General features: G+C 43.3%; 1 long non-coding RNA gene across 2 annotated transcripts; it reads left to right on the top strand.

Moving 5' to 3' along the window:
* The first annotated feature begins 1,993 nt into the window (after window positions 1-1,993).
* LOC115189911 (uncharacterized) lies at window positions 1,994-4,893 on the top strand. 2 transcript variants are annotated; one of them, XR_003877052.1, is made up of 6 exons: window positions 1,994-2,030; window positions 2,860-2,925; window positions 3,056-3,156; window positions 3,563-3,731; window positions 4,414-4,525; window positions 4,671-4,893. It is a non-coding gene; the product is annotated as an uncharacterized LOC115189911 (long non-coding RNA). The 2 variants fall into 2 exon arrangements; XR_003877053.1 differs by lacking the exon at window positions 1,994-2,030 and adding an exon at window positions 2,739-2,766.
* The last annotated feature ends 1,069 nt before the right edge of the window (window positions 4,894-5,962 follow it).

Raw genomic sequence — 5,962 nt, forward strand, 5'->3', positions numbered from 1 at the left:
ATTAGAGAGTGTCCTTTGGACTCTGGTGTCTTTCAGTTGCACGTAACCCTTGGCTGGGGCTCAGTCATTTGGGGCTCAGTCATTTGGGGCCAACAGAGGGGAGAGGTCAGACTTGTTTTTTACATGTCTCTGTTGCTATGCAGAATATCAGCAAGAGAGGAGGACAGAATGAAACATTGTCTTCATATGTGAATGTGTCTTTACCTATTCTTAAACCATGGGGAGGGATGGCGTGATTAATGGGGAACCAATTATTTGTCTCCACAATGTCTGTGCGCAAGTTACTCCCCTCAGTGAGCTTGTCCAGGAGTGGGAACAAGAGGTGTTTTACTGAGGATGGGCCTCTATGAGATAGCACTGACAGAGGAGATTTATGGTGTATTTTGATAAGAACGCCTAAAAAGCATTCCAGAGGACATGAGCTAATGGTTTTGTTCAATACCGTACCAGGGAGGGACAGTTCTAGGGAGACCAGACACCGGTCTATATAATGAACACTGTTGAGATAGCAGTTGCTGTCTGCTGTGTTTTATATATATCTTTTCATACAAAACTTAACTGAACTGTTCCTAAGATCTGTGGTTTGTCATGTCAAAGGAGGGTGGATATTTCCTATAAAATATCTCAGTAGCCATTGTGTTGGAACCTCCCTTTTTCAATGGTTCATTCGAGAGAGTGCATTATTGAAGGTCAAGTGCTTTTGGAAAAGTATCTTAATTATTAAAGATGTAGTTTAAACTCAGACTGGTGTGTTTGTAACTCTCCTCATTTGGTAATGCAGAAATTAGCCACCACACCAGAGTCAGATTTTGTCTCTGTATGCAATTTGAAGGACTTTGAAGGTAGTTTTTCCATCGATCGCTAACTAGCGTCAGCGCAATGACTAGAAGTCTTAGGGATCTGCTCTCATAGTTAGCAATTGTGCTGAAGCTACAGTAGTTAATTAAAAAAACTTCCTTCAAACTAAAGAAAGAGGGCTAAATTGCCAAAATCTCACAATATCCCTTTAACACCTTGACCGGTCATCTTTCCTCCTCTTATCTCCTCACCTAACCTCTCCTCTTTCATATACCTCTCTTCCCTCCTCCTCTCCTCCCCTCTCCCCTCTCCCATACCTCTCTTCCCTCCTCCTCTCCTCCCCTCTCCCCTCTCCCATACCTCTCTCCCTCCTCCTCTCCTCCCCTCTCCCCTCTCCCATACCTCTCTCCCCTCCTCCTCTCCTCCCCTCTCCCCCCTCCCTTACCTCTCTCCCTCCTCCTCTCCTCCCCTCTCCCTCTCCCATACCTCTCTTCCCTCCTCCTCTCCTCCCCTCTCCCCTCTCCCATACCTCTCTTCCCTCCTCCTCTCCTCCCCTCTCCCATCTCCCATACCTCTCTTCCCTCCTCCTCTCCTCCCCTCTCCCCTCTCCCATACCTCTCTCCCCTCCTCCTCTCCTAACAACACAAACCCTGGTCCTACTTTCACTCTCCCTCCTCCAGACCTTCAGCTTTAAACATTTTGTGGACATTTAGAAAGTTTGCATAGAAAAAATATGTGACAATTGCCTGCTACAGTGAGATTCCGTTGAACTGTCTTGTGTCGATAAAAACAACTGGACGTAATAACTTCCTTAAAAGGAGAGGAGGAGACATAGGACTCAATCTCAGCCAAAGGGAGAGTTAGAACTCAACTCACAGGCAATATTTCAGAAAGTGAGATTTCAACATATGTTCATCTAATACTGTATGTGAATGTATCCCAAATAGCCATCTATTCCCTTTGGAGTGCACTATTTTTGACCAGAGCCCATAGTGAATATGTTGCCCTGGACAAATGTAGTGCACTTGTTTTAAGGCTAATGCTTATTCCACAAACTCTCAATTACCCTCTGGACACGCCCTTCTCCTGCTAACTCACCACACCTGAACTCACTCTGCTAATCACCAATTACTCTTCCATTCTTATGATATAAAAGCAGCTTGTTCTACCTGGGTTTGTTCAGCATTTGTGGTGACCCAGTTCCTTTATTGGTTTGTTGTTGGTTGGCTAAAGTAAGTTCCTGCTTTTGAAACATTTATATGTTTTTAATTTCCTGTGTTGTGGCATAATATCCTCTTCATCCTAGCTTGTGTAGCGTTATGGTGTTGCTAGCCCAGTAATAGACCTTTAATTTAACTGTAAGGGAACTGTTACAGCTTATGAGATGAGACATGGTCCAATGATGGTACCTGCTAGCAGAATGTCTCTTACATCTATAATCCGGTGGACTGTTCTGATTGGTTGCCATTTGCGCTGCGTCTCAGTGAACAAGAAACTATGACATGCCGTGTTTACTACCCCCCCCCCCCCCCCCCCCCCCCCCCCCCCCCCCCCCCCCCCCAAAATCAAACATGGATTCCATGTTGTGCTCAGCTGTCTAGCTACCCCCCCCCCCCCCCACACACAATATGTCCACCATGCTGGGCCAGACTGAAAGTAGAGAACATGGATGTGCAAAGCCAGATCACAACATATCACTGCATTTCCTGATGGCCATTTCACCCTACCTACTGGTGTTACATGCCACTAAGGCTTACCTGCCTTTTGTCTTCTGTGTTTATTTTTTGTTGGCTAATAAAAGAACCAGGATTGTATATGGTTCAACCATAATGCCTGCATTCTGACAGATTTGGCAATAGCCGACGCTGCAGGGCATTTTTACATTTGTGAACTAGGCCTCTATTACTCCAGTATGAGTGGAGAGAAATACCTGCCCAGATGTTCTCCTCAGCCCTGCTTAGGGAATAGGTTGGCATTTAGGAAAGCAGACATATTCCTGTTCTAATCTACTGTATGTGGAGTTGAATCTGGTTTTGATGGCTTCACTCTTTATTCTCTCAGGAGACTCCATGACCATGTTGACCAGTCTTCTGATTCTCAGTGCTGCCTTTGCTCTAGGAGATGCAAGTAAGAGTCCACTCTTCTTGACTCATTCTGTATTTTTCTTGTAGCATAGGTGACTGACTGATCTACAAATAATATTGTAGCTGTGATTTGTACACTGGCGTTTAAAGCCACATGTAACTTCTCCGTACAGATTCAATTCTAGAAGAAGACTTGTGTCCTTCCGGTTGGACAAAATATGGATCACGCTGCTTAATGTTTGTAAAGACTACAAGGAGCTGGCCTGAAGCAGAGGTATAACCCTTACCTTCTACTGTGAATTTGAAGAGGAAGTGTAGATGAAATTAGCTCTATGACTTTACCTTAACGGTAATACTTTCTTAAATGGTAACACATGACTGATGTGAAATACTGAACATCCCTTTAAGATGGGAATTTTCTATACATATTTAATGTGGAGTCTAGCCTCCTGTATACTGGAACCCACAGGACATGGTTTAAGACAGCGGTAAACTAATATCTTTAAGAGAATGTTTTAAAAGGGAATTAGTTGTGGTGGTCAATATTTGGTTGAGTCCAGAAGACAAATTCTCAGCAACACTGACTAATACATGAAATGTCTTTGTTCCATCTACTGCTCGGCTGTCATTGTAGATAATTTTCTTAACAGACTTGCCTTGTTAAATACTTTCTTCTCTAGCGGCACTGTGTCCCTTGGTGATAAACTGGTGTCTGTACCCAACGTTGTGGAGTACCTGGGCGCAAACCTGGCATCTGTGCACAGCTCAGAGGAAGATCAGTTTCTACAGCTCTTGGTCAAGATTGTTGGTTTCCCTCCTACCTGGATTGGAGGATTTTATTCTGTTAAGGTGGGACCATTAAGCATAGTGTTATATAGAGCCATTACTGCAAGGAACTCCGTTCCATCTCATATTGCTCAAGTGAAGAGCAAACCTGGATTCAAAAAATAAACGTGAGGTGTGGCATGTAGGCACCTGTAATTCTTTTTTGTAGTTCTGTCAGTTGTGTAATGCTATTTTGTGTGGACCCCAGGAAGAGTAGCTGCTGCTTGTTAACAGCTACTGATATGGGTTCCATACAAAATATTAAGAGTAGCTGTTAAGACCATGGGGCCAATAAAGGCAAGGCTGCTAGTTTGAATCCCAGAGCTCACTCCGTGAAATCTGACGTGCCCTTGAGCAACGCCCTTAACCTAATTGATCCTGTAAGTCATTCTAGATGAGAGAATCTACTAAATTACATTTAACTGTCAACTTCAGTAGGAGGCTTTTATACACATGTGAAACGGTTCTAGGTAAGTATAACTGTGATCAATTCTGGACAGTCTTCTTGTAAACATGTGTATGGTCTTTGAAATGCATTGGGATGATTGCAGATGTGAGGATTTGGCTCCACGTTGTTCTTTACACAAGCAACAGTCCCAGTCGGAGTGTTTTGAAGTAGTGGTAGCTTTAACTGTTTTGTTGTTTCAGGTGGTAGACGTAGGACTACATTTAGTTTGTATTCTGAAACCCCACTTTCCCCCCTCAGGACAGGCGGTGGTTGTGGAGCGATGGCTCCGACTTTGATCACCAGAACTGGGCAAAAGGAAGGCCCGGCGATGTTGGTGCCGGAGAGACTTGTATTCATATCAACTTTGGAGGTACAGTAATCCCAGTATCATTCATTGATCCAGTCATCAAATTAAACTTTATTCCCAGTTCATTTAACAATTGACTTATGTAGACTTTCCTACTGTTGTGTGTCTGTGTACAGCTGAATATTTTGGTTCTGTGTTTTGTCTTCAGGTCAAAAGCGCTGGAACAATGCTTTATGTGGAAGGAGCTTGCCCTCGGTGTGCTCCCTGAGACTCCTGCCGCTTCGCCAGACTATACATTAAAAGCGGCAATGCTATTCCGTAGTGTCTGCATCCTCAATACTTCATAGTAACGTCAAATACTTTGCTGCTAAATGAGATTTCAGTACACAAATGTTGAGGATTTGCTTGCAGCCAATAAAATGTGTACACTATTTTGTCTCATGAGTTATTGAACATGAATGATATGTTGTAGTTAGTACTTTTTCTTACTGGTCCCCTGTGGGACTCAAACCCACAACCACAATGTTGCAAGTACCGTGCTTGACTGCGCCACCAGGACTTAACTTTATGTAAATGTGGAACTGTGAAATGCCGCAAAATGTTTAGGATACTGACGGTTGAAAAGACATGTATAACCTGTCACGAAGTTATTTTGATTATAAATGTTTCATAAGTTGAGTGTTAAAGAGCTGAGAAGGTCATTAAGCGGTATGCCTGTCTTTTTTCACCACTCTAAAGAGGGTTTTTATTCACCTAGGCAAGTCCACTTCCTTGTTTACCATGACAACCTACTCTGGACGGCGCTACGCCAATTGTGCGCCGCCCTATAGGACTCCGAATCACGGCTGAATGTGCTACAGCCTGGAGATGAACCAGGTACTGTAGTGACTGCTCTTGCACTGAGATGCAGTGCCTTTGACATCTGTGCCACTCAGGCGCAGGTTCCTGGAGTATCCTTTAGGGTTTCTTCAAATTGCAGCTAGGGGAACCTTCATGTTCAGAGAACCCGTTAAGTGATCCTTGAAGAGAAAATATAGTTATGAGGTGACATGCAAGTCCAACATTTGGTATCTGGGGTGTTGCTGTTCTCTATCCAAAGCCAGAATGCTCACCGTGCACAGCAGAACAGGATTCCGGTTATATTCAGTGGTGTAGGGAGGTCAAAGTCTGAACATTGTTATTATACAGATTAACAAGCACACGACAGAATTCATGCCTTTATTTTTGTGGTGACAGAACTTTTGCTAATAGTTTTTATACTTTGTCCATAATGTAGAGTCCTTTGTGGTTTTCATTGAGTTAAAGGAGGATGGTAAATGTGATCTGCATAGCAATTGACATTCCTCGTCTGTATACCTGCACACAAGTGAGCAGTTCAGTCTTCTGCACGCAATACAGCTAACCTTATCTTACCTCATGATAATCCATTGAATTATGTCCATTCTCCTAAAATGAACACACAGGAATAGATGGTATCGAACAATATTTAGATCATGCAAT

Source organism: Salmo trutta, unplaced genomic scaffold (assembly GCF_901001165.1).
Source record: "Salmo trutta unplaced genomic scaffold, fSalTru1.1, whole genome shotgun sequence".
In the NCBI taxonomy this organism is placed as follows: domain Eukaryota; kingdom Metazoa; phylum Chordata; class Actinopteri; order Salmoniformes; family Salmonidae; genus Salmo; species Salmo trutta.